Source organism: Ruditapes philippinarum, unplaced genomic scaffold (assembly GCF_026571515.1).
Source record: "Ruditapes philippinarum isolate M1 unplaced genomic scaffold, ASM2657151v2 ctg11607_1_1_1_1, whole genome shotgun sequence".
NCBI lineage: Eukaryota > Metazoa > Mollusca > Bivalvia > Venerida > Veneridae > Ruditapes > Ruditapes philippinarum.
The window spans coordinates 1-13,432 of record NW_026864592.1 but is presented as its reverse complement, the minus strand read 5'-3'; the positions used below and the strand labels follow the sequence as shown (position 1 = coordinate 13,432).

Here is a 13,432-nt window from a genome sequence, read left to right as displayed (position 1 = left end):
AATTCCTAATAAAGAATTTATTGTCGTTTAACTCGTTTTGACACTTTACAGGTTGTATCTTTTATTTCTGGCTTATTAGTAAGTTGTCTGCATATCACAAACAAGACATCAAAAGACAAATTTGAAAAAAACAGGCAACATGTACTAAGGATGATTCAACATTATTATTCAAGTAGGTATAATGGAACCAGCCAACTAGAAAAATGTTGAAAAGTGAAAACTAAAAGTACCCTGATTTGACACCCCCCCATTGACTTCATTTTGTTTCTTAAGCTGAAATAATACATTTCAGGTTCAAATCTGTTATGCGCAAACACCTCGGATCTATAATATTCCAATTACTTCAAAGCATACCTAAAAAGGAATATGACAATGCCCTCAAACATTAGATCCGGAGGCTGAAATTTTGTGTATCTGTTAGAGGTGAATACTTTTAAACAAAAATCCGTTAAACCTATGCAGAATCAAATTTTCCGTGCTTAGATGCATTCATATTTGAACAATTCGCATTAACAAAATCTGATATATCTAGATCCTGGTGTTTTTTTATGATAGTTTGTTCTCATGCAAATTCCAAGCACAGTAACATATAACTATTTGTTTGTTTTATATTTTATTGAAAGCTGTTTATGTCTTAAATTGCTTGGTATATATTGTCTCTCTATCTTGTTTTGGCTAGTCTAATTCAGTATTCTAAATATAACCCTTTAAATAACCACAAATATGATGCTTGAGCTAGCAAATTGTCGTTGTGCCCATAATGGTATCCTTCTAATCCCTCTTAAAAACGGCAACTTTTAAACACTTTTTCTTCGTATTACACATTTCAGATCATCTGTCAGAAAAATTGTGCATATATATAATTTAATATTAACCGTAACTGTATGATAAACAACACAGAATAATGCATCGTTATGGATGGATTGATTTTAAATAGAACCAATGTTAAATTTTCCTGACACTTGTTTTTGCATGGATTATTATGAGTGTTATCATTACCAGTTTATATATCTTTTTTTCTTTCCTTTTATTTGTTGCTAAACTGTTCAGAAGAGATCAATCATATTTTTATAATTGTCTGCAATTCTTTAGAGAGAAAGCAAAATACACTATAACTCTTCAAATAGAATTATAATGTACGATAATGGAAGGTCTGATTTTAAACAGAATACAGCTTTTAAGTTTTTTGATAATTCAATTTAGAATGAATACTCTCGTGTGTTATTAACAACTGCACACAAATTGTACCGATTGATTGTGAAAGATTAAATGATAGCATTGTATTAGTCTCTCGAGGATTGTACTGTAGTTTGTCTTCCATTTATGTTGCATAGCACTTCATATTTCAAAACATGACTGTACATTGACCAACTATTTTCTTTGTGAGATATATGATAAAGATGCAATTAAATAGAAGTTTTACAGTTGTCAATATGTTATTTATTGAAACAAAAACATCTGAACATTATAACATTGCAAGGGTTAATATTCGTTATTGTTATATTACATTGAAAGATTAATGTGTGTTTTTGTGTGATTTTTTTTCATTCATAAATAATTTGTTGTTTTTTTTCTAATCAAATAACTTGATTTGCATGATAATCGCCAGCAAGATAAATGTACATCTCTCTCTTGTTTAAAGTATTTGTCTAACTTCTAATAAAGAGTAGATCAAGATCTCCATGATGAAACCAATTAGCTTATTCATATTAATTTACCTTAATCGTAGGCCTAATAGTCATGTTAAATGTAACGTATGCTTTATAATTTATGATATGACCTTTGAAATAATAAAGATAGATCTAAACTAAACTAGTAATATTTTGAAAAAGAAATGAGAAAATAGAGACATATACAGGTTCTTATCTAAAGTGACGTTACACCTATCCAAGTGTAAATGGTGAGTGCAAAGATAAAAGTCAAAACAACTTATTTTGCCATAATTCTAGTAAATTTTTGCATATTACTAGGTTTTTTCTTTGTGGCAACCAGCGATAATGACTTTGTAATAACTTTGTCATAATTCCGTGTTTATTTAGGTGTAGGTTTGTAATTTGATGTGAAACTGTAAGATCATTTCTAATATTTGTGTCATATTACTTGACATTATTTGTAAAGTTATAAAAATGTATGTACGTTATCCTAGTCAAGGTAAATCAACTGCACACTTTCTTATTATGTACAATAACAAAATAACTAAACTAAAACATTCAATACAGTATCAAAAATCAAAGATATCCCTCTATAATGTTATAAAAATATACATAATAAGTCTGTTTGAGTTTTACAATGAAGGATATATTGAGTTGCAATAAAAGTCAATACCAACATTTCATTGGAAATATATCAATTTGTCTGAATATTAATGTATATCATTTCTAACGTATATAGTCTGATAAAATCCGCAAGAGGAAATAATAATGTCATAATTTTTTCCTTTAGATACAATTTGTAAAATTGTTTGTGTAATTTATATGACGCGGGAGTATATAAAGGTAATGTTGTTATCAGACAAATGTTTCAGTTGATTTCGGCCTGGGATAAAATTATGAGCTGATAAACACAAAATACATTTGAGGAATCGTGTGTAAGTAACTTGCCTATCTGTTAAACAAAAAGTGAGAACTCTGTTTTGAAGCAGTTGAATATCACAACACTAATATTTTAAAATAAAATTAAATTGACAATATATTTGTTTCAAATAAAATGAGCACTTGGCTGTCAAAGTTGCATTACTGGATGAATATTTATTTTAAATATGTAAAAGCGCTGTTACTTTTCTTTAGTCAACATTCGTAGGTTTCTTGTTTTTCATATTTTATGATCACAACTGTGTTGTTTGTGCCGTGTAGCGGCCCGTAAAAGATCTCTCCGTATATGCATTCAATATTGTTATATTGTCATCCTCAAGGGATTGTTCGACGTTCTGTGTTAGTTTCCCCCTCCGTTTCCTATCTATTCGGTTTGGTGTCCCGATTTAGTCCTGTGTGTGGGGTTGTATTCATTGAATACCGCCCTTCCATGCTGATCTTTGTTTAACATATTAAAAAAGATACTTTTAAAATTCTGTGACACATTCTCAGAGAAACTTTCGAAAGAAGAATGCCACTTGTGCCTGTTGGTCTGTCAAGCGGACCTGAACGGTAAAATGTCAACATCCTAAGCATTTTAGAATTAAACATTTAAACAAGGAAATCATCTTTAGCAGTATTAAACATTTAAACAAGGTTATGGTGTTTATTTTAGAATTTTGAAACACCGAAATTGTAGCCCTGCGCTTGTAATTAAATAATCTTAAATGTGTGTGTCATTGGCCTCCAATTAAAAGGTATTAGTGTTGGAGAAATCAATCAGATTAAAGAATTAGGGATTATGAAATCTATGTTTTCAAAGGAAGAAAAGTCAGGCAACAAATCAAGGGAAATAAATCAGTTTTTATGTTCGAAACCTTGAGCCATCCCACGAGTCTATAATCTTAAAATAAGTCATGAAACTTATATGATTTATGGTAAATCTGTCCATCGTTTAGGCGTATCGTCTTAGATGTTTTGTACATAGTAATTATTACCTCCCCTAGTCGCCACTCTTGGCGTCATTACTAATATATCATATGTTTAATGATATATTGTGCTCACATTTGATATCTGAAAAAACTGATATTTTCCATACAGTCTCAAAAAGTCTCTGGAATAAAAGGATTGTACCTAAAGATGAACATAGTATACCTTTAAGATAAGATAAAAATTTCTCACCAGTCTATAATCTTCATGAAATCTGATAAAATTTTACATGTTGGTGTTATAATTACATTTTGCTGCCTATGTATAAAAGAATTTGAATATTAACTTAAATAATGTTTTTTCAATTATATAATATAAAAAATGACCACAAAAATGGCTTCCATATTTGGCAAGGTTTGTAAATATTGTAAAAATCGAGAAACAACAATATCGAATATATCCTTATTAGATATCGGTTAATATTGGCAATTATGATGACAGTGGCAATAAGATGGTCTGCGGAAATATTTGACAATAACAAACCAATAAATGATATTTCGTGTGCTTATAATTGCCAGCAAGTTTCATACCGGTATATATGCCATTATTAAATCAAGTTAAATTATTAATTATTGTGGACGTTTCTCTGTAAGAGTTCTATAATTGAATATTTTTCGTAGTTAATATGTCTAGACTATTTGTTTTATTCATTTAAAGCAAAGAAAAGGAGGTTTGTGTTTTTTATTATAATAATATTTTTGGACGTAACATAGACGTTAATTGGTATTTACAAATAAAAAAAGTGTCTTAGATTATTGCCAAAGAAGTATCATTTTGAAATCATATTACAAATTTGCCATTACATTGACTTATTCCTTTATTTTATTCTGTTATTTCAAAGGCACATAATTCCTTAGAAATGAAAAAATATTTTCTTTTTTATAAAGGGCAAATATGCGCATTATTACTTTAAATACATTGTTTTAGAGCATGTCCTGAAAAAAGTAGTGCTGAATGTGAAACTGTTTTGTCACACAAGTAGCAAAATGTAAAGAAAGTACATGTAGTATTTTGACATCCATACATAATACTGAATAAACTATTTCTTCTTCTTATGATACTAAATCACTATAATTGTACACAAATAAGTACAAGAAGCAAAGGATGATTCAAGTAATTGGCCGGTAAGTTATTTTCAGGAAACCATAACAAGTACCCATAAATTAAAAGTTATTTAAGCATTTATGGGTCATAATGGGCCTTAAAAGCATGACAGACATGTTATGTATTTAATTGATGTATTAAGAGTGTGTGTTAAAAATTCTATAGGTTTTCATCAACACAAAAAGGACACAATTCCCAGCGATGTATTTCTTATTACTGAGAAAATGATAACTATGATTCATTAATAACAAACAGTTTTAACCTTCTCACATAAAACCCTATATTATTACAAACTAAACAATGGGTAATATCTTTATGTAAAAGATTTAATTCTTAGATTTCATGGGGAGTAGGGTCAGTAAAATACACTTCAATTACAATTTTGTCTGGATATGAGTCTTTTTACCCCAACCACCCTTTCATGAGCTTTTTTATATTTGGTGATCTGTTATAGTTTCCATATGTTACCTATTAACATGGATCCATTTTTCTTGTAATGTTTTCTGGTCATAAGTACACGTGTAGTGATTCAGTACTTTGTACAGATTTCATTTTGGTGATTGTATTACAAATAATTTGCACATTCAGTGCAACTGTATTCAGGTAATAAGCATCTTACATTCTCTTAAACCATTGTTTAATTTTTTTCAAAGGAATGTCTGCCCTTCCTAAAAAGGGAAAATTATTCATTTCGGAAGCATTATGTGCCTTTAAGTGCATTCACAATAGTAATGCAAACAAACAACATTTCTTGCGCAAGTTTGTCCTCTTGACAAATGACATTTCAACCCCCTTATGGTATGTCTATGATTACAATTTTCGGTTTATCATACAAAATTTGTTTCGTAAACGCTATAAAATAATAAAAGTAACATATTATTTTTAATTTAGGCAACGTTATTAAGGTCGACCCATAGTTTGTACTGAAACTAATATGACTTTTAAAATCTTTTATGACGCCAATAATCATTATCAATTTTTTCTCGACATAGCAAATGACAAAACTAACACTCATCTTTCAGAACTCCGCTGTTAAGTGGCTTAAACATATAAAGTCGAAGACATAATATCTTTATTTTTCATCAGTTCACAAAGAGTGACAACATGATACATTTCAAAAATTAAGAAAACATTAAATATGGGTAAAAATATAGTAGCTAGTAAACTAGCAAAGATAAGATTTTAGAAAAGTGAGGATCCTATCATAAAGAAAATAAATAGTTGATTAAACGTTTCTTCTTTTGTTTTCAAGCTAAATGTTATTTCCGATAAAGTGTCAGGTAATATATTCAAATAAGAGAAATTGATTGAAAAATGATAAAATAAAAAGCTCATAGGCGACACAAAAATTGACTGATACAAAATTATTGTACACCGCACGATTTTTATTATTATTTCCATTTTTCTTGTTATGTCGATTAGATTATTTAATCAAGTGTTACATAAGGTAACGTTCCTATTCTAATAGGCGTGTAGCCTGTGACCTACATCCGCATTACATATACCCAGTCTATATTAAGTAACAGAACACAACTGATCTATAATAAGTTACGCGGAATCCTCCACATGAGTAATTTAATTGTTAATAAATGAGTGGTAAAAACATTTAAATGATGATCAACTTTACTAACTTTAAATTTTAAGATTACAGGTGTTAGTTTCATTGAATATAATATTACATGTAATGTAAATCAATCAAACAGTTACTTGAGCAAAGACAGTCCGTATACTTTTTGGTATGTAAGACATTGCTTATTAAAAAAAGATTATTAACCATTTTTAATTTAAGGTGTAACTAGAAACTTTATAAGATGGTGTAAAAGCTACACTGCATTACTTCATTTTTAATAAGATTTATTGTGCTTTTCCTTAGTAAGTAAATTCTCACCAGTCATTTCAATCAACATTGTATAAGAATTCAAAAAATATATTTATTCATTTTGTGCTTTTAAGATAAATTAGTCAAATAAATGATTGTTCACCTTTAATAAAGAAAGGAATTTATTGATTCATCCCTGGTGTTTTATTTTTCAAAACATGTAATCAACATATGTTGCCACATAACAAAACGGATTTATTTCCATAGCGACAGACTTTAAAGATTGCACAATGAGAAGTTATCACGCGCCGTTATATCTCCCTGTAAAATGTTAATATCTCTGTTATTACCGAGTGTCTATATCTACGGAATGTTATAAAAGCCATCTCATATAAGTGTGTATAAGTCGCGTTACTCGACAGTACGATAATAATAAAATGGTAATACAATAACGATACTCGACAGTACGATTATGACAAAACGAGACAATACGATATCACGATAATGATAATACGATACAAAGTCGTGTTTTCGTTATTTTACATTGCCGTCACCATACTGCCGTCAGCATATTATTGCAATATGGCTTAATCGTACAATCGTACTATCGTGTTATCGTTTTGTTGGGTAGAAGTGTATAAAATTTAATCCTTGTTTGAAAATAAAGTAAGAATTCTTAAATCTCATTTCTAAACCCATTATTACTTTAGCCTTTAATAGATTGATTTAATTATTTTTATTTTTTATTTAATTATTTAATAGCAATATGTCAAATACTTTTATAAATATAAACAAAATAGAAAAATATACACAAATTGATATTTAATGACTATACTGGTATTTTTCAGAATGAAAAGACATTTGTGAAAAAGATAAAAAATTGATTTTTCACGATTTACAAAAATCTTTTTTCAATTTGCCCTTTTAAAATTGAAAATACTTGGGATAATTCATTTTATTAAATTTTATTTTTTTGTTAGGTAAAACATAAAATTAAAATGGGGAATAATTATATATTTAAATTTTTAAAACCCCGGTTAATGGCCAACAAAAAGTTTTTTCCTTTTTAAAAAAATTGGGCCAATTGAGCTCAGATCAGTATCATACTGAAAGGTTGTGTGACTGTAAAATAAAACGTCAGTAAGATAAACCGACAATGCGACAGTACGACATACTGTAGACAGATAATACGACAACGTTGTGATAACGAAAACGCAATAGTATGCTAGGTGAAAACACAACAGTACACTGATGGTAATGAAAAAGTACCATAACAAGAATTCTGCGATACGATAACGAAAATGCGACTGTGCGATAACGATATACGATACTGTATAACATTATCGTTATTGTAATAACGTTCTGTGCCGTTTTCGTTATTGTACTGTCATGTTTTATTCGTCGTACTATCGAATTTCCATTATAAATACTTTGAGAAATATATAAATTTATATGTTAAAACTTAATTTTTAGTATAATGAGTAATATCGAGGTGTTGGCCCAACGGTATTCTATACATATTTTCTTCTTTTAAACTTTCAAAAGCGTATAACGTATAACTTACTAACAATGCTGTTTTTTTTGTTTTGTTTGTTTTTTTGTTGTTTTTTTTTTGTCATTGGTTCCACCATTCATTATTTTATAATGACAAGTTATATATACAAAAGAAATAGCTTTATAGTTTAATCAAAGATGAAAAAATACTTCTGTACGCCGGTCAATATGTGCTTGTATGATGTACTATATTAGGTTTAATATTCCTGGACATTTCTTGTCCATATGGTCTCTTTCCGTCGGCGAGGGTAAACACAACCAAACGTTTCAAATATATATCTTTACAATACGAATGCACAGTGGATCTTTGTTTCTAAACAGGAAGTATGATATTTATGTATGTTGACAAGCAATAAAAATAACAACAAATAAGTTTACATCATGCTAGGTTTAATTTGCAAACTGTATGGCATTCATGCGCGTTATATGTACTCCATGACTCTTCCAAGCAAACAAAGTTTAAAGTAAAACATCTTCATTAGACATATACATATGATGTACTTGCACATATATATTATGACATATACGTACAAATATTATATTATATGAATTTAGGTATAGTATGTGGCAAAAATATACGTTTATCCTTTGTGACTCCGTTAATATGGTATCGCATGGGCGCCGTGCATATATTTTGACGTGACGTTATTTGCGTTATATAACCATAGCGTTAGCGCCCAAAATATAAGCGTTACACTATAGGGCGCCAATAAAAAATAGAATTTTGAATTGGTGTAAGTTCTTTACTGAATTTATATGAATGTAGGTATAGTTTGTGACATAAATGTACGTATATCATATGAAATAAATGTACGTATATAAGATGATATAAATGTAAGAATTGTATACAAATTATAAATGTATTTTTAATAAGTGATATAAATGTACTTCATTTACATGATACTGATGTACATAAACTACATGATATATATGCACGTCCGTGTTATATATGATATAAATGTACGTAACATATATCATATAAATTCACGTATTGTATGTGATATGAATTTTCATATAATTTATAAAATAAATGTACATATATTATCAGATATTATCAGATATAGTTTTACATGAATGATATCAATATATACGTATATACTATACATGTATATTTTAATATAAGTGCACATATATCATATGATATTAATGTAGATATATTATATATTATAATAAAGTGTAACACTATAATTATTTATACGATTATAATGTATATTATACTATATATTAATAAGTGTACATATATTATATGATTTGATTGTTCTTGTATTATATTATATAAATGTATATACTTATATGTTATTGTGTTTTCATTCATTAAAAACGATTACAGTTTCATTAACATATTCACATCTTGAGCAATTTCAGATATTTCATATACATAATATATATCATACACTTTGAATGAAATGTGCTCCGAGTTGAAAGATCAATAAATGAATGTTCAGTGTCCATGCATAACAAAATAAACTAGAACCAACACAATGCCTCCGATTATAATTTAAACGCCATAATTCTTGTTGAGATATATAATCAATATAAACAAAAATAAATCAACATCTATGTGAGATCTTTGATACACTAGGTCGCTTCACACCATATCTTGACAAACTCTGAAAAATAAACCACAAAAAACGATTTTTTAACGCTTCTCGAAAACTACGTGTATGATTCTTAAATTACGGAAGATAATACATATGTAAATTAACGAGATAAAAAAAATGTAAATTAACAAATATCATTCTATCAGGGCATTGTTGTTTCCATCTAAACACTGATGAACACAAACTATGTTAAGTATGTTTAAATCTATAGATGAGTTCACCTGATCTTTTATCTTCTTTTTTGCCAGCATTTGAAGAATTTAAAGTGGATTGCATAACCTCAACATTATTCAATTATTGACCAGTGTGCCATTGAATATGATGTGATATTCACCGGCAGATGACATATTGACCGAGGCGACAGACGAGGTCAGTATGACTCTCTACGGGTGAATATCACATCATTTAGTCAATAATTGTTTAACTAAGAAATAAAAATAAATCCTTATACATGTACAACTTTTGACTGATTCGTTAAAGCGCGGAAAAAAGACGCACGTGTCAGGCGTGCAACGACAACGCGAACGCTGCGCATAAAAAAGTAATTCAAGTTTATACTCACCATTGCATAGTAGCCGTTTAGTATAATAGTAAAGTAATGATATTTTAATCGAGAAATATATGCCATAAAGAACAAAACGCAACAATTAGTTTTAATGCCCACGCGTTATTAAATGTACGGTGTATGGTCATTGGATATGAGCCTCTATCTTTTTTTAGAATGTGAAAATCCAATTCAGCCAGTGAATATGATACTACACCCAGTGAATATGATTTTATAAAAAGTTATGTTGACTATTGTTTAGACCAATGAGATTGCAGCTATTTTAGATCATATAATAAGAATAAACTTCAGTCATTACAGTTATGAACTTGTTACATTAAAAATTGAACAATTGGTTTTCCATATCTTATACTGGAATGCATGGAACCTAAAGAGTTCAGAATTTTGAAAGGTCCTCGATTTCATAACAAAATATATACAAAATAACAAAATACTGTTAAGAAATAAAATTACGAACATTTTAGTTCGTGAATGAAAGATGCAACTGCATCAGGAAAGATACCGCTATAGCTTCGATTCGAACTAGCGAACCCTCAACTTGCAAGCGAAAGTAACAATGCTCTGACCAATGAGCAAAAGAACCAAATCCTTGACGCAGTTATTGTTATGAATGCAGGTATGTATTATACCATACTAATACAAACATATTATTGTCTTTTCACTCATTTCATCCAGTTATATGCCTAAACTAAATCTGACAAAATTGACATCAAAATTGCTTTGCGTGAAAATATAAGAACATAAACTTCCTCACCTTCATAATTTATCTTTCCGTCCCCATCAACATCTGCTTGCTTCATCATATCTTCCAGTTCCTTGTCAGTCAAACATTCTCCTAATTTCTTCATGGCCACTCTAAAATATGTTATTAAATAAAACCTTATAAAACTGATGACAAAGTTGTTCATGTATTTGAATATATATAAGTACATTTCGCCATACAGATAGTCCATGAAGCATCCGTGGCAAAGTGGTTAAGGTCGTTGACTTTTGCCATTCTTTCTACAATATAAACTAACCAAGTTAAAATAAGTTAAAATCAAAGAAGTAAAATACAGAAACCGTACATGTTTAACCTCATCAAATGTTTTTACAATATATTTAAAATATCTCTAAGTTTTATAGATTCTGATTTTAATCTTATCTAACGTTAAAGTACCTCAATTCTTTGGCATCTATGTAACCAATTTCCGTCTTTATCAAACGTTCTGAAAGCTGATCGTATAACTTCTTCCCTTTGTGAGTAGTTCTCGTCAATCTTGAAAAACCAACAGTTACAACAAAGTTAAAGCAGATTTGTTTTATAAAATGTAAGTCATGTTCAACATCCTGGCCATGATCACCGGAATATCATTTTATCGGACATATAAATCTGGGGATTCTTTCTCATCGTAGTATTGTAGCTCGTGTCATAGCACTTGGAATATATGTCAACATATCTGGTATTCATATCTTTTGATTGAAGTAAACCTTACCTGGAATCATTTCGTACTGTACGAAAGAAATCGCATTGTTTAAAGCTTGTAACAGCTCCATCCTTGATACCAGATAGAGTGTACTGACACTTGAAATGGAAATAAAATAGCTACATAGTGGAAGTAATATTCTCTCGTCTTCAATTCTTAACTTTTTTTCTTCTGCGTTCGGTTTCGTGGAAACAAAAAATAACACGTTAATTGAAAAAAAAATATACATACTGACTTTTGCCATCTCCTGTTGCATAAATGCGTAAAATTCTTGAAATTCAATCCTGCCGTTTCCTGAAATGTAATAAAATAAATGGTTATAATTACTCTAATTTTCGAGATATCTTTTTTATTCGATAAGGATATTCTGGTAATATTCAACAAAAGTGGGAAAAGCATGAAAATGGAAGAAATTGGATATGGTGAAGGTTATATAGCTGATTGTTATGTGACAAACACTTAAAACCAGATTAGTCAAGTTTGAGAACTTTAAATTAGCAGAATTGTTGTTTCTTTTTATTTGACATAAGCATCAATATTCATTTATAAGAATTAATTATAAAAATTTGAAAATGAATTCATTGAGGCATAAGTTTTATTTAGATTATTCTATATGAGCTACAAACAATTAGGGTTTTTTGCTTTCACAAGTGCATGCAATGCAAGTAATTCAAAATTCAAAATTTTCACCATTTCATGTTTAAATGTTGAATTCTGCTTAAACCCGGTGCTAGCGGGCGTGAACATAGTAGCTTGCACTTTCTAGTACCGTTTTCATGGAAAAAAGACTAATCGAACCAGGTCTGCAACATTTTCAATTTTGCTTTGCCTTTTTTTAAGCATTCTTTAGGGATTCTAAAATTTTCACCAAAAAACGGGCTATAAATAACTTTACATAAAGTCAGTTATGATAAATTCTGTTTGTTAAGAAATAGAGAAAAATAAGAATCCCTAAAGAAGTCAAACTGTTGTCGTAACAAGTATATTACATTGCGTAAGTGAATTTAATTATGTTGCAAAACAAGAATATTCTACCAATTTCAGACAGCCCAGTTCAGCTGTATTACTGTAACAATACATAAAAGCAACATAAATAAATTAACTGTGGTGGCATGGCCGAGTGGTTAACCACGCGGATTAAGTAACTACGGATCTCTTCCTACGTATGTTTCAAACCCCTCAGGCAAGCCGTTGTTTCTTTTTCAAGCAAAGAAATTTACCACTCGTTGCTCAGTACTGGTTGGTTCCAGGAACGGATTCTAGAGTGTGTCTGAAAGCGTTAAAGCTTTCTACACAATCGAAATATAAATAAAAGTTTGTAAAAACCAAATCAACTACCGTTAAATCAAAGGTCCTCATGGCTCCGACACCTCTTGTTGTGTTGTTGGGCTTCATACCGAGAAACCTCTCGCCTTGCCAAGTTCCTGCTGCTGATATCGACTTATCATTGTTCGTATCAAAAATAATCGGAACAACTCGCGAATTTCTGTAAATAGTATTATAAAACCTGTCTGTATTTCAGAGATATTGCATTTGTTATTAAAGTTGATTGGATGAAGTTTTTGTTATTTATAATTTATAATCATGTTAAATTTAGGCCACAAAGCTTTGAAGACACAATGATTATGTTACCAAAGTAAGGTCAAGTTTTTTATATAAATCGTTTATATTTGATAAGATGACTTACAAACACTTTACTGTGTACAAGGTAGTATAAAAAGTATTGTATAATTTCAAGTACTCATAAAATAACAAAAAATAAA

At 29.5% G+C, this 13,432-nt stretch overlaps 1 long non-coding RNA gene across 1 annotated transcript; it reads right to left on the bottom strand.

The window, feature by feature from the left end:
- Nucleotides 1-9,270: 9,270 nt before the first annotated feature.
- On the bottom strand, nt 9,271-11,459 carry LOC132726220 (uncharacterized). The gene is made up of 3 exons (XR_009625166.1): nt 11,363-11,459; nt 10,958-11,058; nt 9,271-9,647 (listed from the first exon to the last, which is right to left on the bottom strand). It is a non-coding gene; the product is annotated as an uncharacterized LOC132726220 (long non-coding RNA).
- Nucleotides 11,460-13,432: the final 1,973 nt, after the last annotated feature.